Source organism: Cryptomeria japonica, chromosome 4 (genome assembly GCF_030272615.1).
Source record: "Cryptomeria japonica chromosome 4, Sugi_1.0, whole genome shotgun sequence".
NCBI lineage: Eukaryota > Viridiplantae > Streptophyta > Pinopsida > Cupressales > Cupressaceae > Cryptomeria > Cryptomeria japonica.
The window spans coordinates 744457331-744482315 of NC_081408.1; positions in this window are offsets into that span (position 1 = coordinate 744457331).

The window sequence follows — 24985 nt, forward strand, 5'->3', positions numbered from 1 at the left end:
ATGTAACCGACATACCTATATACAACTGGTTGCCCAGGCTCTCTGCTATCATCAACAATAGGCTGAAAAACTGGGAGGTGCTCCCAAGCCCAAACCTGTAAGATCAACACACCAATGACCATGCTCTTGCCATCCTTGTAGACTATCTCATGCATCTCGCAATACATGTGGGCTAATATGCAAGAACCCGAGCCAAGCCTTTGAGGGGTCTCCATCAATCCCTCTAGCATCCTGCCCCATCCACACTAGAATCTCTGCTGTCCTCTATTTGGCACCAGAAAACAATAGATAAACCCTGCTAGAACATAAGCTAGAGGAAACTCATCACTGTACCTTCTCATCATGATGTCCCAACTGATGGAACGTGTCAGGATATCAGGATCCCTAAAGACATGCCTCACTGCTTGTAATCCGGGAAGGTGTCCAGAATTGTAGTCCACCTTATCCCCAACAAAAGGTATATGGAGGATCCTATATACATCCTCGGGAGTGATAGTCATCTCCCCAACTAGTAAGTGAAAGGTGTTATGCTTAGAATGGAATCTCAATACCAATGCTGTGAGCATACCATGATTCACACGGATATCAAGTAATCTCAACAAATGTGTCAAGCCACACAAGTCAATATGAGCCCGCTCAACCTCTGATAGCCACCGAACTAAAGTCATGGTAGGTGGATAAACACACCTGAAGAGAACATGAGGCAATCGGACTTGCAAAATCAAACAATGGAATATCAGAATACATTCCAAATAAGCCTACAAGAGGAGTAAAACATCACACAAATTCAACTACGTCAATTGCAAAAACAAAATTTCAAGTTTAGACCTTAAAAAATGCTCACTGTTTTCCAAACGACAAAACATGAAAGATCAGAAACTCGTACGAGTTAGGATTGAGCATCGTACGACAAAATACTCCCAAACAACAAAATGGTCTTTCAAGAAGGTTGTCATACGACACAAGGGTGGCCCTAGAACGACAAATCTAATGGTCTAAAACAACAAAATAAAATTTAGCAGTTTGTCGTACGAGACAGGATCCTGTCTCGCACGACAAAAGGAGAAAACCCGACTCAACATACCAAAAAACTTGAAAAATCAACATAAAATTTCAAATTTGGAATGAATAACAGGCTTAAGATAGATCACTTACTGGTGGCTCATAGTGTCACGATCGATTATGTCATCTTGCGCTCGAATCGATACTCACGTGTAGGGACCACCATTTTTCTCATAGAAGGCTTTTTGAATTTTCAAACTTTGGAGGGTTAAAATGAATTGAAAATGACACTTTTGTCCTATATATAGCCAAAAACCTATTTTTTTAACTTGCTCCGATGGTCATGAAAATTGTACCCTTAGCTAATTTGCCCGTTTTGACTCCATTTTTGGGATTGAAATCAAAATTCGAGATCATTTTGCTAGTCAATTTCATAAAATTTGGACCACTTAGCACTTTTGATCAAAGGCTCATTCTCTCTTATTTCATTGTGCTCAATTTCTCATGAATCAACGTTGAATCTCAATTTAATTTCTACAAATCAACTTTGCGCTCAATTTCTTATCAATCAACGCAAAATTTTCAAAAATTCCTCTAAATCAATTTGTGGTCAAAACAACTTATCATCTCTCAAAATTGCCTATAATCATGTACCCTCACTATCTTTCTATTTCTCTCTCGACGGGGCATACTCGTGACCTTATGACCTTACATCTTCAAATGTCAAGAAAATTTTTAAATCTTCATCGAAATTCGAGCAAAATATCTTTTTCAACTAAAAAAAATTAAATAAGACCTCAATCTCTAGGGGCATATCAATTTCATTGCTTCAAATCAAGCTGATATTTATCTTTATCTGAATCAATCTCTTAACATTAATCGGTTTCATCACTTTTCATCAAGATGATTATTCATTTAAACTCAATCAAGGGTTTAAAGAGTTTCTTTGATCACATTACATATCCTAAGCAGGTGTTTAGTTTTGTCACTTTGGATCAAGTTGGACAGTTTATCTTGGCTCATTGTGCCTTGATCAATCAAGTTCAAGATCGATTTTTATCATTACTCACGGTATCTAAGTTCAATCAAGTTCTAGATCAGTAAGATCCGCTTCTTGATTAATCAAGTTCAAGTTCAGTATCTTTTGTTTTCTATGGTTCCTAAGTTCAATCAAGTTCGGGATCAGTATTGCTTTAATCTGACTTCATTCAGCTTCGTCGCTTCGAAACAAGCTAAACACCTTGCTTTTCATCTAGTTCATGATCAATCAAGTTCAAAACTGGTATCTCCTAGACATCAAATTTTCTTTGAACCAACACGTTGCTCACACATTAATTCAAAGAGGGGCAAATGTAATACCCTAAAATGGTCATCTAAACCATGAGCCCCTAATCTCGACAACGTCACCAAGGTCCTAACCAAAGGCAATTAAATCAATCTTGAGCATACAATTAATTTCTTAAATCATCAATGCCACATGGCAAAAGTAATCACTCAATATTAATTAAATATTTAATTAATTAATTGATCATTCCAAGTAAATCATTTTAAACAATTATCTTATTTATTTTATTAAATATCCTAGCATATTTAATTAAATAAATCAATTTGCCATCAAATCAAGAAAAGAGGAATTGGAAATTATGAGCACAAATCTTCAAAAAAGGAAACAAATCAAAAAATGAATTAATTGACCAAGAAAGAATTAAAAATTGAGAAAAGAAATCAATTGGAGATAATCTTGAAAAACAAATTAAAAATTGATAGATAATCTCAAAGAAAGCAATTAAAATAATTAAATATTAAAATTGAATGAAATAGAGAATAAATCAATTTTTTCTTGATTTTATCTTAATTTTAGTTCAATTTCCTTTAAAACTGAGAAAAGCATCCAATCACATCAATTCACCTAGATTGTGCTTCCTCTTGGAAAATCTTGACTGCTCATTGTCATTTGATCTCAGCCTTTGGTTCCTTTTTGAATTTTCTATAAATTCAGGCTCTCATCTCTCATTCAAAAATCCTGGAGAATATATTGTTATTATGTTGTTTTTGGTCTAGGTTCATTGAGAATTTGTATTGAGATATTGCATATTAGTTAATTCATATTGCTTAAATAATTTAGCTTAAATATTCATGTATTGCTTAAATCATGTTAGATTAATCTTGCATTCATCTATTTTAAATCCATGATTATATAGATTAAAAATCCTTCATTTAGGTGTTGTCTAGTCACTGGATAGCTTAGCAATATGAGAGCAATCTAAACTCGCATCTACTAGAAGGCAATGGGTTGATTTGTTATGGTTTTATTATTCATTGATTATATCTATCTAACCATGCATGTAATGACTTAATTGAAGTGTTATGTGTTCCAGATATAGATACAGGTCCACTTTTCACACACACACACACACCACCAACCCCTAAAATTCACACTACCGACTGTAGACACCCAAAATTGTCATGTCTAATTAAATAAATATTTTATTTATTTAATTACTTTAGCCTAATTCTTCTATTAATTAAATAAATCTTTATTTATTTAATTAATTCATTTATCCTCTTCTAGCCTTATTTCTCATTTAAATAAATACATTTATTTCTTTAAATTATCTTTTTCCTAAATTAAATAAATATCTTATTTATTTAATTATCCCACTTCTTCTATTAATTAAATAAATCTTTATTTATTTAATTAATTCTTTAACCTTTTCTACCCATGACACATGTCATTCATCTCTTAATTCATACACTACCTCCCCCTTTCATTATTTTATTATTTCTTTTACCTACCCTCAAATCATAGCCGACCTCCTTTTACACCTCTCAATCTTATCCCTCCATTTCATATAGTGTCTTCTATATAAGGAGATGCTTCCTTCATTATCAAACCCTACTCGTTCTAATGATCCTAATGAATCATCTTAAGGACTCGACTACACTACGATCCTACTTGCAACCACATTCCGTTCTTTGTTGAGCTCTTGTGCACATAAAATCTGAGAGCAAATATATCAAGCAAGATCAATGGAGATAGGAAGAATGGAGATCCAAACCCTATTGGACATGTGATGGTATAATCTTTGTGATTTCATTTGATTTGCATTGTCTTAGGTAATCTTCATATGTTATGGTGGATCTTTGTTGTTGTTAGGCTAGGGTTTTGTGGTTGAATTCATTTAGCCTTTCAACATTGTTATTATTGTTATCCATTTTCACCATATACATTTTGGCACGCCCGGTGGGACTCTTGTCCCTTTTGCATTTAACTTCCTTGTTGCAGATTTTGTATTTTGAAGTTGCAGATCCGACATTTTCCGCAGCATTTTGATATTTCCACGTCTACGTACTTTTGGATTGCGTTTTTGATTTTCTGGCGCGTCTGCGACATCTGGAGTCGCGTCTATGTTATTGGCAATATTTTATTTTGCAGGTTCCAGGAAAACGCGTCTGTGTTATAAAGTCGCGTCTACGCTGATTTTAGCCGCGTCTGTGTCCATAAGACACGTCTGCATTCTGTAGTCACGTCTGTGTCTCACAGAACCATGTCTGTGTCATGAAGTCGCATCTATGTTGAGGGTAATCGCGTCTGTGTTCACTAGTTTCAAATTTTGGGTTTTTTTCAGTTTTCGGATTTTGCATTTAGGGTTTCAGATCTGGTTTATTTTGAGCTAACATTTTCAGATCTAGCTAACAAAATTGGTGCAGCTTGTCTTGAAAGATAAATCGTTTGGTTGAAGGCCCTTATTTTCACAAAGTCTTTTGGGTTTAAAATTTACCTAACTTGTGTGCTTGCAGGAAGGGGTGATCATTTGAAACAATCTAAACTACTAACAACTCTTTGTTGCAAGTCCTTGGCAAGGGTTTTTGGATTTTTATTGTGTGCCTTGTTTTCATAGACTAGCAAACACTTCAATTGGTGCACTAAAATTGAATCATTGTCTTTTGTGTCTTGAGCAATAGGCTCTTTTTGTTTAATCTTTAGAGGGTCTGTCTTCCCGTGTGGTCATTAGGACTACTAGTGAGAAGAGAATGACCCAAGTGGTAGCAAGGAAAACCCACCTCTTTCGAACCACTATAAACAAATGTATTCATGGTGAAAACTATGAATAACGTGTGCTGATTAGTTCATACCGACACTATGTCTCCCCATAAACCCGTTTGATCAAATTTATTTGATCAGTTGTAGGGCGTAACCCCTACCGGCTGGGAGCCTTCTGTATTTACAGAGTTGAAAGTGCTGCATGTATGGCCACACGAGCGAATGCCCTTACTAGCACCTTTTTGTTTTAGAAGCCCAAATCCTTCTAGTTGTTGGGGCAGGAGGTCGGACCTCTAGTAGCGGCCCACACACATACGGTTCTTAGTAGAGATGCAAAGTTCGCCACAGGGAGTTTTCGTGGGGACTGATGCTTGGCTGACCTAAGAAGTGAGTGCCGAGGGTGGAGCTAGTGAGGTCAAGCATCTAAATATCCGCTCTGAATAGCGTAGCCTCGGGGGTAAAACCCCATGTGGGATCAACAACTATTGTCTTGGCCAGCCATAAGAATTGTGCTTGATTTATTTTAAACATTCAAAACATTCAAGACCAAATAGCAAAACATTGTGTCTTTTGTGTCTTCAAGTGTATGCAAAACATTTTTACATCAAACAACACACTTTTCTTGGAGTCATTTTGAGTCTAAACACTTGCAAACATTGAGTCCTCATCAACATTGTGTCCTCTTGTCATGAAAAAAAATAGTCAAACAGTCAGATTTGGTCACAACAAAACGAGTTCACAGATTGGAAAAAATTGCACAAATTTTATAGAAACGCGTCTGTGTCGGACATAATAGCGTCTGTGTGGTATAACCGCGTCTGTGAAGGGCAAAAACACGTCTGTGTTCCAACAGTCAACATCACACTTTGCAAAAAAATCTCAGAAACGCGTCTGTGTTAAACAAAGCCACATCTGCGTCAGGAAACCGCGTTTGTGAAGTATACAGGCACGTCTGTGTCCAGAATTGAAAAACTGTTACAGTCCAGCAAACAAACACAGTCAGTTTCAGAATTCTTGAGCTTCCTAGGTCATTTCTCCAGGGTTTCATTTAGCATTCAACCTGTCTTTGGGTCTCACAAAATCCATCATTGCTTTACACCTTACATTACATTCACATTTGTTTAAACTTGAGTCAAAAGGTCACTTGCTTGTCCTCATCATACTTTGTCAACACACTACATACAACAACACTTTGCTAAGTGGTCCCTCATCAAGGTTTCTTACCTTTGGGTCTCATTTGGTCTTACTTAGAGTCAAGGTCAACTTACCTCATCAAGAGAAACTATCCTCTCTTTGGAAGTCACACCTACTCTACTACATACATACTTGGTCTTACACTTTGGACATTGCAAGTACACCTCAGATTCATTTACATTCCATCCAACCCTTGGTCTTCCATACTTTTTCCATTTTCATCTAGTCTCACACATCTTGGTCAATACCTAGTTCATGGTTGAAACCCGCCTTCAAAAATCTAGGAGAGAAACTAAAGAGGCTCAAGAGTCCGCAAACATGAGTTCTTATGAGTATGACAATGATATCTTTTTCAATTCTGATCATACTACATTACCTAACATGGATGCCTATAGAAACATTCCAAATGTTGAGAACATGGACACTACAAACAACAATGCTACACATAATGACAATATGGACAACTTTTCAATACATTCAGTAGATGTGGAAGAATCCATTATGAATCCCCATTTCAATCGATTGGTGGAGGAAATAATGAGAAGGGATAGACAATACTTCTTACAAATGATGGCACAAATTGGAGCCAAGATACCTCATGATTTTGACATGTCTCAAATAATGGAAAATCGACCTTTGCAACAACCTCACTCCAACATGGATCAAAGGAGACCTAATAGTGGAGGAAATAGAGGACCACATATGGTACCTGAATCACCATCAGCTTTGCTTCAAAAACCAGAGGTCCCACATACACATGGTCAAACATATGATACTCACCTTCGTAAACCATTATGGAAGTCTTATGGAGAGAAATATGCTCAATCACATATCAACGCTAAGGATCAACCACCAAAGCAATTGGATATTCAAAGGCATGCTCAAAATTTGGACATAAGGAAACCCCGCGTCAAATTTGGGGGCAATACATTAGAACATGACATGCCTGTAGAGTATGGTATACATGCACAAAATAGATATGGTGTTCCTCAACATGAATCTATACCAAGTGGTCCATATATGCAACATCAATATAGACCTCCTCCATATGAACATGTGTATGATCAATATCATCCATATATGCAACATGCTCCTCCTCCAATTGGTGCCTCAAGCATGGGGTATGGTCCAAGAAGTCGATCTCCACCTAAGAGCAATTTGGAGCAACAAATCAAGGACTTACAAAAGAAAATGGAGGACATAAATACACCGAAGCCAACATACACAATGAGAGACATATGTCCTTATCCATTTGACAAGAGCATTCCAATGCCTCCTTTTCCTACACATTTTGTGACGCCTAAATTTGATAAGTATAGAGGAAAAGGGGATCCTAAGGCACACATAAGACATTTTTTCACAGCTTGTATTGAGGTAGCAGTAGAAGAGACGTATTTGATGAGATTATTCCCACAGAGCTTAGGTGATCAAGCTATGGAATGGTTCTCCCAACTTCCACCTGGTATTAAGTCATGGGGTGATCTAGCAGACGTATTTATCCAACATTTCTCCTACAACATAGAGACAGACATATCAGTCACTACTTTGTGCAACACTAAGCAAAAAGAGGGAGAATCTTTTGCATCATTCTTACAAAGATGGAGAAATCTAGCCAGCAGATGCTCTTGTGAAATTCCACAAAAACAAATGGTAGAAATGTTCACCCAAAATGTTAACAAAGACATTGGCTATGATCTAAGGAAAGCCTGTTTGTCCACCTTCAAGGACGTTATTGAAAAAGGCTTAGCAATAGAAAAGGTCCTAATTGAAGAAGGAGTCATCAAGATATTCAAGGAAAACAAAGATGACTTTATAGGAAAAGACAAGCCAAGATTTTGGAATAAAAACAAGAACACAGTCAATGATGGTGTTGTTGATGCCAACACAATGCGACCCAAATTCATCTTTTCGGGATCAAGTTCTACAAACAATCAAGTGAATACTCAAACAACTTCCAGATCACGAAGGAAGTACACTCCATTGGGAGAACCACTTGAGTCAGTTTTCAAGAAGCTTGTGGCAAACAAGGTAATCACAGTTCCAGATTTTCCTCCATATGAACCAAAGGTTAAACCAAATTGGTGGCATGATGATGAGTATTGTGAATTTCATAAGAGCAAGGGTCATAAGACAGGAAATTGTCATCGACTGAAGAACATCATACAAGATCTCATTGATAGAGGTGACATTGAGATTGAGGGACATTCGTCTAATCAAGAACATGAGATGTTTAAGGAACCATTCCCAAAGCATGACAAGGGAAAAGCTAAAGCCACAAAGGATCAAAAACAACTATACCAGAGCATCTTACAACTATGATTCAACCATCAATCACATCTTGATGGACAATTATGTCTCTACCATTATCATCAAGGACAAAGCATCTGAGAATTCTACTCGGAGACCCAGGATTGTCCTAAAAGGTGTTGGATCTTCTTCGGAACCTACCTCGGAATGTAATGTCACAACTCGTCAAGGTAAAATCACTTTGCAAGGTGCTCCAACTAAAAACACCACTTCTTCATCAACCAAACCTGAGTATGACCTTGTAGAACAACTAGGGAAGACACCCGTGCTTATCTCAATCCTTGAGCTATTACGCATATCTCCCGCACATAAAACAATTCTTGACAAAATCTTGAGAGACACTATCGTTCCTACTGATCTGAACGTGGACCAGTTTCAAGCCATGGTGGGATACCTTTCCATTCCACACTCCCTTACTTTCACAGAAGCCGATGACGCCTCCGTAAGTCAGCCACATAATGCACCATTACACATTGAAGCCTTCATACACAAACATTGAATAAAAAGAGTCCTGATAGATGGAGGAGCAGGTCTAAACATTTGCACATTAAGCACTATTACACAATTGGGATATTCTGATAAAGCCGTGAATTCTACAAACGAATTCACCATCAAGGCATATGACGATGAAGAGCGTTCATCCAAGGGCACAGTTACCTTACCTCTCAGAGTTGGGCCAGTTACAAAGGATGTGGTTTGTCAAGTCCTGGATTTAAATCTCACTTATAAAATATTGCTAGGACGCCCTTGGATCCATGAAATAAGGGCAGTCCCATCCACATATCACCAATGCATTAAGTTTCCTCATAATGGCGTGGAAGTAATAGTTAACGGTGATCCAAATCCATTCATATACTGCAATAACCTGAAATCAAAGACTGAGACCATCATTCCCAGTAATCATGAGGCTGTTCCTTCCTCGACATACATTGATCCTGAGTCATTAAAACCTTCAACATCAAAACAAGGTGAGCTTAAAGGCAAGTTTCAAGACAAGGGCATGGGGGAATATACTTTAAATCAAACCATGTACTTACGACAAGTCATGAGTTCCCCAAAAGAATATGGAAGACCACATCCTAACAAGCAAATCTCCATCATGATGCTCAAATGGGACCCTACTACCTTTCAAAGATGGGGTGAACTAGAAGAGGAAGATTTATACCAAATGCTTTTCAGAGACAATGAAGAGGAAACACAAGATCACATCAATCTACCATGTGAGAAATATGGCAAAGGCTTCAAAATTCTACAAAAATTCGGGTATGATGGAAAAAGCCCTCTGGGGTTACGAAAGGAAGGCATCATTGAACCTTTACAACCTGAATTGACTTTCAAGAAGGAACACTCAAAAGGACTTGGTTTCTTAACTCCTAAGGTCCACACCCAAAGGACAGAAGAAGCCTTGCAAATCAAAGCTGCCAAAATGCAACAAGAGGATCGCTATTCCACAGATTCTAATGAATGGGAATGGGGTTCAGACAAGTCTTCCAGTGACTATGAGCTCACCGAGATATTCAGAGAGCCAGATGAACCCACAGAAGAAGAGGAATTTTATAACAAGTTCAGAGTTGGTCAGGAAACAACCCATGAGGAGTCTACATAGTCCTTGTCTCAAGGTTCTAGGTTGAAATCACATAGGATGAGAACACCTGTCTGAGAGTGCGCTACTAGTGATGATAATTTGGATTCACTCGCGATCGAGACTGATGAGGAGAGTGCCATCGATGACCTCGATAATTACCTTGACATACCCGAATATAACTACATCTTTACTCTTAGCTCCGCTAACTTTGAAGACATTAACGGCCTTCCCCTTGTTCACCACCAACTCATTAACTAGGACCATGAAGGACCTGCACAGTTTGACACATTCCAAAATGATGAAGCTTTTATTGACTACCTGGAGATATGGGATGATCTTCCCCCTGGAGACCATAAAGCGGGATACACTATAGAACTCAATAGCGTGGCATATTTTGGTGAGGGCGTCGGACCTTCTAGTCACAAAAATGTGAAAATAAGAACAAATCAAGGGTCTTATGGCGAAAACCACACTGTGGCACTGTCTGACCCCAAAAAAATAAAAAGAAAGGACGTATCTGAGGGCGAAAACCTCTCTGAGGCACCCAAGGATGGAAGGCTCGACATTCTCCCAGCATCATATGAGGAAAAGTCATCCATGTTGGTAGAGGAGACTATCAAAACAAACATTTGTACAGAAGAGGTTCCACACAACATATTCCTAGCTCAATCATTGACAGAGTCCGAAAGGTCAAAATTCATAAGTTTCTTCAAAAAACGACAAATCAACTTTGCCTGGTCATATGCTGATATGCTTGGATTAGATCCAGATTTGGTAATGCATCATTTGACAGTCAAATCGGGGGCAAAACCAGTAAAACAGAAATTAAGAAAAATGCATCCACAAGTGGAATTACTAGTCAAAGCAGAACTTGAGAAGTTATTGGATGTCGGATTCATACGCCCAATCGATTATCCCGAATGGATCTCCAACTTAGTGCCTGTCAGTAAACCAGATCGTAACATCAGAATTTGCACAGATTTCAGAGACATCAACAAAGCTTGTCCAAAGGATGACTTCCCATTACCAAATATTGACTTGATTGTTGATCTCACAGCAGGTCATGAAATGTTATCATTGATGGATGGATTCTTTGGTTATAATCAAATAAGAATCGCACCCGAGGATCAACATAAAACATCATTTACTTATCCGTGGGAAACTTTCTGTTGGAATGTCATGCCTTTCGGGCTAAAGAATGCAGGTGCGACATATCAAAGAGCCATGACTACTATCTTTCATGATCTCATGCACGTAACCATGGAAGATTATGTTGACGACCTCTTGGGCAAATCAATAGACAGAAATACACATTTGGACATACTTTCAGTCATCTTTGATCGGTTGGAAAAATACAAAGTAAGATTAAACCCCAAGAAATGTGTCTTTGGAGTAACCTCCGGGAAGCTCCTAGGATTCATTGTATCCAAAAGGGGAATTAAAGCTGATCCAGCAAAGGTCAAGGCCATCTTGGAAATGCAACCACCAAGAAATATTAGTCAACTTCGATCCTTACAAGGCAGACTCCAGTCCATCCGAAGATTCATAGCACAACTGGCAGATAAGTGTAATGCTTTTCAGCACCTGCTACATAAAAACATCAAATTCAAATGGGATGATAACTGTCAATAGGCTTTCTAGACGCTCAAAAATTATCTTCTAAATCCGCCAGTTCTGATGCCACTAGTTCCAAATCAACCACTATTATTATACATTTCAGCTACTCCAACAGCATTGGGGGCACTCTTAGCGCAACAAATTGCTGAGGGCAAGGAAAAAGCAGTATATTATATCAGTCGCACATTGGTGGGATATGAGCTAAACTACACACCAATTGAGCGTGCATGTCTCGCTGTGGTCTTTGCTTCATAGAAATTACAACATTACATGCTTACTCATAAGACTAAGTTAGTTGCAAGGATAGACCCATTGAAATACCTTCTCAATAAGGCAACACTTACTGGGCGACTAGCCAAATGGGTAATGATCCTGAGTGAATTCGACATCGAGTATGTAGACAAAAAAGTAATAAAAGGACAAGCCATCACAGATCAATTAGCAGAGGCTCCCATGATAGATGATGTTCCTCTAAGTTCAGAATTTTCAGATGAATCCATTTTGACAATGTCACATGCCAAGCCATGGCAACTGTACTTCGACGGCTCATACACACAGCATGGGGCAGGAGCTGGCATCCTCTTTATAACTCCTCAAGGGGATTCTATACCAAAATCATACCACTTATCATTTCCTTGCACTAACAATATAGCGGAATATGAGGCATTAACAACAGGATTACGAATTGCAGTTCAATGGAAGATCCAGAAACTTCGTGTTTTTGGGGACTCCCAACTTGTCATCCGTCAAGCAACTGGTGATTACCAAACAAAAGATGAGAAATTAATGCCTTATAAACAAATGGTGGATGACTTGAAACAACACTTTACAAAGATAGACTTTGAGCAGATACCAAGAGAGCAGAATCGCGCCGCAGATGCCATGGCTACAATTGCTTCCCTGATTGTTTTACCTCCAAACGAGACCCGCTATGAGTTCTTGGTGGATAACCTTTTGGTCCCTTCATATGAGATCATGCCTACTGAGATGATATGCGTTGTTGGTCCCGAATCCCAGTTATATGGTTCCATTTTCACATACCTACGTGACAATACTTTACCTCCTGCTCTATCAAATAACCAACGTCGCACTTTCATTCGCCAATCCTCTCGATATGTCATTTTAGCTGATATCCTATACCGGTGAGGTCTAGATGGCACTCTTCTTAGATGTTTAGAAAGTGATGAAGCTCAGATTGCGTTACGGGAAGTGCATGAAGGGATATGTGGTCCACATGCTAGTGGTCCTACCTTGGCCAAGAAACTCATCAGGATTGGATATTATTGGCCCAATATGGAGAAAGACTCATATCAGTTTGTCAAGAAATGTAAGCAATGTCAAATTCATGGAGACCTCATACATGTGCTAGCACAAGAACTTCAACCAATTGCGTCTCTTTGGCCCTTTTGTCAGTGGGGACTCGATCTCATAGGCAAGATTCAGCCTCCTTCTTCCAATGGTCATAAATTCATTTTCACTGCCACAGAGTATTTTACAAAATGGATTGAAGCTGTGCCTCTCACACAAGTTACTGGAAAATAGATTGCTACATTCATCCTTAACTATATCATTTGCTGATACGGTATTCCTATTTCCATTATCACTGATAACAGGCGTCCCTTCAAAAATTAGGATGTTCGTGAACTCTGTGACCGCTTCCATATCTCCCATCGTTTCTCCACACCATATTACCCCCAAGGTAATGGCCAAGCTGAGGTGTCTAATAAAACAATCCTTAAAATCCTTAAGAAGACAGTCGACGATGCTGGTCGTAATTGGCATATCCAACTTAATCCTGCACTTTGGGCCTACCGCACAAGTGTCCGCACACCTACAGGAGCTACACCCTATTCACTTGTCTATGGTACTGAAGCCATCTTGCCTATTGAGGTCGAGCTACCCTCTTTACGGGTTTCTTTGTAAAACATCATCAGTGATGAAGACTATAGGGTCTCTCGCTTACAAGAGATGGAACTATTGGATGAACGAAGACAAACTGCTTTTAGTCATCTCAAGGCTTACCAACAACGAATGAGTCGCAGCTACAATCACAAGGTCAAGCCTCGCACATTTGAGGTAGGGGACTTAGTTCTAAGAGAAAATCCTAAAAATCAACAAGACAGAGAGAAGAAGGGAAAGTTTGAACCAAACTGGCTTGGTCCCTACATTATTACAGCAACATATGGATCTGTTGCATATCAGCTCTCAACTATAGAAGGTGAACCTTTGGAGGATCCTATCAATAGCATGCACCTTCGCAGGTTCTACACATAGCTCTTCGGAATATCCTAATTTAAAAATACAAAAAAATCATAAAAATAAAAAATGTTACTTGGTGAAAACCTGGCAAACAAGCACCTTGTGACACAAAAAATATTGAAAAATTGAAAAAAGTAAAGAGAAATAATTTCGTCCAACGGTGAAAACCACTTCGGTGGCTTCCTGGGCAAGTACCATGGTGAAAACTGGGTCACCAGCGCCATGCGTAGAGACATTGCTCCTCCCTCCTTCAGGATTAATTTTCATCCTTCACTTTGCACACACTCACAACCTATTCGTCCATAATAAACTTACCCATTCCCATCATGACTTGTTATTGATCTACCCAAGATTGGCTAGCTAGTCATAATAAACCTCCCTTTTCATCCCTTTCCATCCATAATAAATCAGATCCTATCTATGGCTAAGGCAAAATCCTACGTCTAGTAATGGGTGTGGAACTAAGAACATCACATGTTTCGAGGAGTAGAGTTTCTTCTAGCTTCCTTCAGTCTATCCACGCACAATCCGCAATAAAGCAAGATTTGCATCACAGATCCGCAATAAAGTTTCATCTTCTTCGCAATAAAGTATCAGTTTCAGATGAGACACAGTAGCAACAATGGGCTTCAACAAATCAAATCTTTCAACAGACTCAGACAACATTATGGTTCAGTGCTATCTATCCTTTTTGTGAAAGTAAACATTGTGACCACAATCAAATAAGACTTATACAAGTGACAAGAGACACTAAACTTGAGGACTACAGTGGATGTTGGTGTCGAGTCTTGGTTTTCTTTTGATTTTATCTTTTTGGTGACATGTCTTTTAGCTTTTCCGGGATGTCTTTGACTAGAGATTCTATCTCTAGGATGTCTTTGACTAGAAAGGCGAGGATGGGGTATCGTCACCTATTTTCTTTTGTTGTCTATGGATTGTCTCTTAGTAATGCTATGACTTGTCCAAGGATATGAGGACACTGTGAGTCTAGTGTGAACTGGGGCATTCCTTGTTTGTGACTGTCTTATCTCCATGCAAACAGATACAATGACTTTCTGGGTCAAACATATGCCTCGATTGTCATAACCTACTTGCCATAATAAAGCTCAATGATGATAACGCACAAGAAGCTCATTTCAATTTCATATTTTCTGTCTTTCATCCCCCTTTCTTGATTGACTTCCATCATCCTTCTTGAGTCCACGTAGCCTGCTATCACATGATTGAGTATAATGACACACTAAAAATATTTGCATTTCATGTAGTTGCACCTGCATTACCACATATAAGCATTTCATACATACATATAGATATCACAACTGCATCACATCCTGCACACAACACCTGTTAGCACAATTTACATTTGCATTATTATATTCATCTGCATTACATACATTCACATTTGCATCATGCATACACATATAAAACATAAAAGAACAAAAAAATAATATATTGGATGGCATCATATACATATTTGCATCCATATCATAAGGATCACATAGAAACATACATCATGAAACATCTCATCACATAGGTACACATGCATATAGCTACCGTAAAGATGAATCATCTCATATATATATTCATAAAAGTGTCATGACACAATGATGTCAAAATCATATGGCTACAAAAGCACCCGCAGGTGTCTACATCATCATACAAAAAATGGTACAAAACTGATATATAGGGAGCCCTCTACGGCTATGATGAACTCCCTCCCTCGGAGCCGCCCGACCTCGATGGAATTTGAGCCTCTGAAGGACCTGCCCCAGGATCATCCCACCTGTCTCCTCTATCTGGTGGTGGCGGAGGACCCATAACCCCACCACTCGATGCCTGTCTCCTCCGGCTCCCTCTCGTAGCTGTCGCTGTATGCGATGGTCTATGGAAGCTCCTTGCTTGCTGATCTGCTGGCACTGCACCATAGTAGAGATCTCGCCAGTAGGCAATCTCCTCCCCTGCTCGTAGGACATAAGCATATCCTGCCCCTGTGTCCTCCGCTGCCTGTCTCCCTGCCCTCAGCGCTATCTCAGCCTCTGTATAAAGCTGAATAGCTTGATCACGCTCTCGCTCAGTATCTCTAAGCCTCTTCCTGAGCTGATCTCATCTGCTTGGCCCTGGCAGATCTCCCTCAGCTCTATCAGCTCATCTTCCTCTGGGTCAGCCCCCTCTGCCTCTGCCTGTGGCTCCCCCTGTACGGGTGCCTGCCCCTATACCTGTACCTGTCTGGGACCCTGTGCTGCTGGCACCTGTAGCGGCAATCCACCGCGACCCCTCACCACCTAAGCCTGTCTCTCCTCACCACCCTCCCTCCGAGGTGCAACCCTCCTCTCTCCAACTACTCCCCTCCTCCTTCGTTGGCCTCTGCCCCCATCTCCATCCAATGGCTCTCCCGGATCCATCAACTGTGGGAAGGGATGCTTTGCCCAGTATGCTGTGTACTCAGCATCCATGCCGACATCCTCAATCTCTGGTCACATGTCTCAGGGTAGGGGCATCATCTCTACCAGCTATGTAACTGCCTGATCATATGACAGCAAGGGCCCAAACTGTGCCTGATCTCTGACAGTCCGTGCATACAGGCTTGAGCCCCGTGGCATCCTCTGAATCCTGCCAAACTGTCAGCCAACCCTGTCCACTAGCTGCCTCTCCAATACATAGGGCGTCCGCCCAATCAGATACCTACTCTGGAAGGTGTAAGGGAACTCAACTACATCGTCCTCCCACTGCTCGCATCCCAGATATGGCCTCCATATGACCATATCAATATCATCTATCACCCATCGCCAATGCTCCAACCTGCCAATCCATGGTTGCGACGTGATCATATCATATAAGTGCACAAAGCTGCATCCATGTCTCCTGCCTCTAAAGTGTATCGGCCTCGTCACTGGCAGATGCTCGTAAGCCCGTACCTGCAGCAATGTCACCCCGCAGCCCAATCCCACTGATCTGTGGTACACGAACTGATGCAGCTCATAATAGAGGTGTGCCAGCACACATGGTCCCCAAGCATATCTGGTGTGCTGCATCACCAGTGTCTCCAGTGCTCCTCCCCAACCCACAGCCAACCCTCCTGTCGCCCTATCTGGACATAGGAACCCACTGATCGCTCCTCCTACCACTGCTGGCAGCACTAGCCCTGTGGCTGTCATGGTGTCCCACGCCACATGTCCTGCCCTTATCTCGAGTCCTGGGTCCTGGAATACTCGTCTCAGGGCCTCCCTGTCTCCATCTCGATCGTATGGGATCAGCTCCCCATCGATTAGTATCCTCAGTATCCTATATATATCCTCAAGGGTGACTGTCATCTCAACCATCGACAAATGAAAAGTACAGGTCTCGGAGTGCCATCTCTCCGCCAACGCAGTCAACAATCCCATGTTCGCCCGAAACTCAGGCACATATAGAACGTGTCTCAATCCCATCTCCTCAATAGCCGCTCGGTCCTCGAAGGACAACTCAGGTCGCAACCTTTGAGTAGACGGGAATCTCTCCTGTGACTCCAGCATCGGCAAATACTCCTGCAGTCAAGCAAATCACTCATGTCAGTCATAGTGGCATTCCTTGTTTATCACAAAATGCTACTTTTTATCTAAATGCATATGACATTCTATCCTAGTGACACTCACTGTTCATCACAAAGTGTTGCTATTTATCTTTGTGACACTCACTGTTCATCACAAAGTGTTGCTTCTATCCTAGTGGTACTTCCTGTTCATCACAAAGTACTACGTGTGTGACACTCATTGTTGATCACAAAGTGTTACTTACATTTGCACTCCCTATTCATCACAAAGTGCTGCTCATACTCTAGTACTCCCTGTTCATCACAAAGTACTATAGCTTGGTACTCACTGTTCATCACAAAGTGCCTTGATCTATCCTAGTCTTCTTAGAGGACCTGCTTGAGTGTATCCTCTCAGCAGCTTATCCAATCGACAGCATATGTTCATCACAGAACTGTCGATTTGACCTAGAAGACGCAACTTCACACTTTTTAAAACACAAACGCTCTTACCTGACATAAACGCGCTTGAAGACTGCTCAGACGTGCTTGAAAAACACAGACGTGCCTTCTTGGCACAGACGTGACTGACCATCACAAACGTGACCGCATTTAACGTAGACATGCTTGGCACAAACGCAGACGCGCCTCGCGAGCACAGACGCGCCTGGCACCAACGCAGACGCGCCTGGACGTTTTTGGACACTTTTTGGACTCTAGTCTAAGCGCATTTATTGCTCTATTTAGCATCCATTAATGACAAAATTAAATGCATCGAAGTACGAGGAGGTTTGGTGGTACTTACCGGCTCTCTTGCCTCTGCTGGCCTCTGAAATCGGCGAACGCGGTCGAATCTGTGAACGAAAGCCATCGCTACTAACTGCTGCTGCTTTTTTTTTTGCTCTGCAATCTGCTCTCGTGGATGTGTAGATGGCAATGAGGATGTATTTTCCCCCCCGTGGTCTATCTTATAGCCTACCCTAGCCCTCGCCTTCGTTTCCTGAGTCAGTCTTCTTTATCCCGTGACTCTGTCACTTTATCCGGTCATTCTTCTCTAGCCTTTCTTTCTTATCGAGAGATTGTCTGCAATCTTTTCAGACATTTTAATCCAATCTCTCGAGGGGGCATATCATTCCCATCCTGGGGCAACTCTGTATCAGTTCATCTTATCTTCTTTGAAACAACGGGACAAGCCACATTTTCTCAAAGAGGGGCAAAATGTAGACACCCACAATTGTCATGTCTAATTAAATAAATATTTTATTTATTTAATTACTTTAGCCTAATTCTTCTATTAATTAAATAAATCTTTATCTATTTAATTAATTCATTTATCCTCTTCTAGCCTTATTTCTTATTTAAATAAATACATTTATTTATTTAAATTATCCTTTTCCTAAATTAAATAAATATCTTATTTATTTAATTATCCCACTTCTTCTATTAATTAAATAAATCTTTATTTATTTAATTAATTCTTTAACCTTTTCTACCCATGACACATGTCATTCATCTCTTAATTCATACACTACCTCCCCCTTTCATTATTTTATTATTTCTTTTACCTACCCTCTAATCACAGCCGACCTCCTTTTACACCTCTCAATCTTATCCCTCCATTTCATATAGTGTCTTCTATATAAGGAGATGCTTCCTTCATTATCAAACCCTAATCGTTCTAATGATCCTAATGAATCATCTTAAGGACTTGACTACACTACGATCCTACTTGCAACCACATTCCGTTCTTTGTTGAGCTCTTGTGCACATAAAATCTGAGAGCAAATATATCAAGCAAGATCAATGGAGATAGGAAGAATGGAGATCCAAACCCTATTGGACATGTGATGGTATAATCTTTGTGATTTCATTTGATTTGCATTGTCTTAGGTAATTTTCATATGTTATGGTGGATCTTTGTTGTTGTTAGGCTAGGGTTTTGTGGTTGAATTCATTTAGCCTTTCAACATTGTTATTATTGTTATCCATTTTCACCATATACATTTTGGCACGCCCGGTGGGACTCTTGTCCCTTTTGCATTTAACTTCCTTGTTGCAGATTTTGTATTTTGAAGTTGCAGATTCGATGTTTTCGGCAGCATTTTGATATTTCCGCGTCTGCGTACTTTCGGATCACGTTTTTGATTTTCTGGCGCGTCTGTGTTATTGGCAATATTTTATTTTGTAGGTTCCAGGAAAACGTGTCTGTGTTATAAAGTCGCGTTTGCGCTGATTTTAGCCACATCTGTGTCCATAAGATGCGCTTGCATTCTGTAGTCACGTCTGTGTCACAAAGTCGCGTCTGTGTTGACGGTAATCGCATCTGTGTTCACCAGTTTCAAATTTTGGGGTTTTTCAGTTTTCAGATTTTGCATTTAGGGTTTTAGATCTGGTTTATTTTGGGCTAACATTTTTAGATCTAGCTAACAAAATTGGTGCAGCTTGTCTTGAAAGCTAAATCATTTGGTTGAAGGCCCCTATTTTCACAAAGTCTTTTGGGTTTAAAATTTACCTAACTTGTGTGCTTGCAGGAAGGGGTGATCATTTGAAACAATCTAAACTATTAACAACTCTTTGTTGCAGGTCCTTGGCAAGGGTTTTTGGATTTTTATTGTGTGCCTTGTTTTCATAGACTAGCAAACACTTCAATTGGTGCACTAAAATTGAATCATTGTCTAAGAGCGAGATGTGTGAGGGGTCTGGAAGACTTGTTGCACAAACTTCTATAACTAAGGTAAAAAAGATGATTGCCTTGTAGACCAGAAGTTGGTAAAGAATGATTTTGGATGGTTAGATGCTGAGGGAAATGATTGGAGGTTGATGAGTGATTGGTCTATTGCAGAATTATTATTCCTATTGCCTGTGTGGTGTGTAGGTCGAATTCTATTTGTAGGTTGAATGTTGTCAGAACAAAGACTGTGTAAAATACACTTGAAAACTTAATATGTACCTTGTATGTAATATACATTTTACTGTAATACAAGAGATTATCTTTGATGGTGGGTTTTTTACCCATAAGGGTTTTCCCCCATAAATTATGTGTTCTCTTTGTGTATGTGTGAATCTTTTGTTTATTTTATTATCTTGTTGAATGTGCATCTTAGTGACTATAATTTGAAATTGAAAGCCATCCCTGCATTTATTCCCCTTGAATTTAATACTGTGGAAGGCATTTCTACGTTGTTATTTCCTTACAAGTGGTATCAAAGCTTTCCTTGTCTGTTATCCTTATAGGTAGAATGAGATGTTTGTGTTAATTCTGTTGTGGGAGTTTTGTAGAAGAACTTGTGTTTATGTGAAATTGCAGATTGAGATGGCGAGCACATCAAGAGGAGTAGACATTGAAAAGTTCAATGGTGGAAACTATGATTTGTGGAAACTCAAGATGGAAGACCTATAAGTTGCTGGACATAATGAATCACTGAGAGGGGGGTGAATCAGTGATTTAACACTTTTCCTCTAGATAGGGATATACCGGTACTCTATGAAACAAACAAAGTGTTGACCGGTAAGGCAAACTATGCAAACTAATGCATGTGAAAGAATTTTCTATAACATCAAAATAAATCATACACAAGAATGCATCACATAACAACATATATATGAGGAAAACCCAATGTGGGAAAAACCTAGGTGAGAATAGCTGTTGGAGATCTTCTGCTCCAATCTAGCCTCATAATATAACTGATCTGATTATAATTTTAGGGCACCAACCCAAGGAGCACCAACCCCTAATTTATGAGCACCGACTCAAAAGAGCACCAACCCCTAGACAATTTATAGGCTACAACCTAAAGAAGCTACAACTCCTGCACTAAGAACCTACTTAGTGAAGACAATATAAAGATTCAAATAAAAAAATAAATTCTTTGCTGCAAATGAAGTTTTGCAACCCTTCAATACTTTTCTCTACTAGTTTTAATCTTACTAGATTGTGAAACCTCCACACATGCTGCAATACTGCCTTTATGCTCATCCTTACTCTGTTGAAACTTCTCTTGCTCTATCTGCTAGATTCACTTCACAACTGCTCACACTTTGTCAGGTTCTGTCTCTGCCGGTTCACACACCTTATCGGTTTCTCCTTCTATGCATAGTCACTTAAGATTTCTTGTTTTACACTTAAGCAATCTTTTCCATCTCTTTTTCATTCACAAGTATAATCACATCTCATTCCACAACAACAGTCTCATCGTTTTAGACTTGTATATTTAAAAACAAGTTTTCCTGCCAATTTTTTTTTCAAACTTCAGGTGGTTAGGGTTTCTTTCCTTCGACCAAATCTATATCAAATCTGATTCGATTTGTCATGGATCGTTCACCTAATTTGGGGAGATGGATGTGTACATGTTTTTATTCATCCGATGCATGTTTTCTAAAAATAGTAAACTTTACCTTTCTTTATGACCTTGATCTTTGTCGACCTCATTTCATCCAAGTGTTTCTAACTGAAGGTCAATCTACAATTGGATTTCATGCCCTGATCACCATGCCAACAATTACCTGATCATTCTTTGTCATCCATTCTTCCTCGAGCCACAATAGTCAGATGATATCTCGTGACTTGTGGATTTATTATTTAATGACCACCAACTACATAGACATCCATGTCAATGAACATTTTATCAACCTCTGCATGTTTGCCACCTTAGCTCCCCATGGCACACATCAACATACTTTCAACTCACCAACAAAGAGTCCGTTCAACCCTGAACATCCTTTCTAGTACAAACCCTTCTACCGGTACAAACCTTTACCTATATGCCTAATACACAAGACAACTACTGTTATCGACATCACATCATACTGACAGTTCATCTTGCCTTCTGACATGTCTTCATGCTATTCGTTCAGTTCAACTCACCGGGTGTTGTTGTGATTCATCTAACATTCTGCCTCTTTATCACAAACAAACAACCAACCATCATACTAGTTTAAGCCTTATTGGTTAATACTCAGGCATGCCAGCTCACTCCTACATCTCACCTCATATCCATGATATCATCTGTCAACACATAATCATACTTCTCTTCTTTATGCCAGTTCAATCTTCTTCATATTGGGTTGACACACACTACCGATGACCTACAATACCAATTGACATGAATGAAAAATAAATGCTAACATTAGTTGATAGAGACCTCTTGGTTGCATTGCATGGATCAAAACCATCAAGCATGAAACAAGAAGATTGGAATCTTGTAGATAGGAAGGCTAAAGGGCTTATTAGATTATGCCTTGCAGATGCTATTCTCTTGAATGTTCATGAGGAGAAGATAGTAGCTTCTTTGTGGAAGAAACTAGGTGATATTTATCAGGGAAAGTTTCTAGTAAATAAGTTGTTCCTGAGGAAGAAATTATACTCGAAGATGAGCAAAGGGACATCTATGGCAGATCATTTGAATGCCTTCAACATGATCGCTACACAATTAAATTTTATGGGAGATAAGCTAGAGGTCAAGGACCGATGTATGATTCTATTGTGTTCCTTGCCTGACACATGGGATCATCTGGTGATGGCCATTGGAAGTACAATAACCACTTTCAAAATGGAGGATGTGGTTTCTTCGTTGTTGTTAGAGGAATCATGGAGGAAATATTCTGAGATGGTTAAGGATTGTAGATCAAAGGAAAAAGGCAAGAAAAAGGACAAGAGGTTCAAATATAAGTCACAAGGGAGAACAAAGTCTTCAGGAAAGAAGTCCAAGGTGAGGTGCTAGAATTATGGGCAGACTAGCCATTTTTGAAAGGATTGTGAGGAGAAGGGAAAGAAGAGTGCTTATGATACTGATTCTTCTCAGAGTGATGCCAGTGCCTACTGCCTTGGAAATATGACATCTCAATAGAGGTGAGTCTTGGTATTGAGTACATTGGTCATTTGCTTGGAGATTTTTATAATGGTGCAACATTGTGTTGAATCTTAGCATGGTTGATCATGGAGGTGCTCTGGAATACCAAGAGACTTGTGGATCTAATGAAGAGATATCTTCTAGACTAATGCTGGATGAGATAGTTGTAGTTGTACATGCATACTTCATGCATGGTGAGAGGTGGTGAAATTATTTCTCTACATGGGGATGTTGATAGTGGTTAGTCACTTAGCATTTTTGTGGTTGTGCTTGGTGGATTCCTAGATTATGGTGCTCAAAGTGGACATGATTGGAAAATAATATGTGTGTCTGATTTGGTGCTTAATTCATGATTGTCTGCATGAATTTTCTTTGAGAACTAATTTTCCATATAGCTAATGTGACAGTGAGTTTGTGTGTAGCTGATTGGATCAATGAGTAATGCATTTGTGTGGGCTGATCACCTATTCAGTTGTAGTGGGATAACTTGGAAGTGGACTATCTATATCCATGAGGTTTGATTCAGTGCTTATACAGACTTGTTAGTTGGCTTTGTCTGTGGTCAATTGTGCATTGGTGTAGTTTCTTCGAGATAAGAGAATAGATGATAATTAAGTACCTGGATAATCGGTTATGGGATATTGTAGCATGTTGTATTTTTTCTTGGTTTAGAGATCTTGGTTTCACTTGGTGTGACTGATAGTACACCTATGTGTGAGGACCTAGAATATTTTAAGATTGGGAGATGGTGTATCATGATGCTTTGAGAGATCGGTACCACAGTTCAGTGGCAGCTTGAGCAATGATTACGTATTCATCATTGGACGACGAATGATCTTCTTAGTGTGCAGATGTTTTGAGGACACCTTAGATCATGTTTTTGCAAAAGGGTTTTTCACATTTGTGGGTACAATTGTAGGCAGATGATAATCTTCATGATATTTGAAGATGTTGACATCTTGAGGGCTCAAGGAGTTCTTGTTAAGGTGTTTCTATGCTTGATAGGTAATGTTAGTTGAGAGTATGATGTTATTATGTCATGGTACACTCTTGTGACTAGTTTAGAGTTTTTGCATGATACTTTTCTCTTGAGATCGTGGTTTGTTCACTTGGAGCATGTGATTTCCTAAAGAGGAGATGGCTAGATCATGGTGTCATGTTGGGTTCTTGATTCTGTAGATTTGATCTTTGATAGTGTTTTGGTGAGTTCTCTTTATGTTGGGTGCATTGGTCAAATGTATAAGAACTTCATGGGAATGTGGAAATATATTTCGAGTTTGGCATGGTTTGATCAATTGCTGAGACTCATGAAGATAGAGAGACTTAAATGAGGCTATATTTCTCTTGAAATGAGAGATGTATGCTGAGATGGTTACTCTTGATGAGGTTTTATCTGGAAGTCTATGGATCCTACATCTTGGTTGAATGTGAATTCAACAGAGACCTATGAGGAGATTTCTCTTGGATGGGTCATAATGACTGGGAGATCCTAGAGGGGCATTCTCATTCCCCACTCTTGGTCTACTTGAAAGTTTGTCACTTGGGAGGTATTGCCCACTATCTCTCAAGTATTTAATGTTTTTCTTTCATTCTTGTGGTTCTTGAGTGGAGTTAGATAG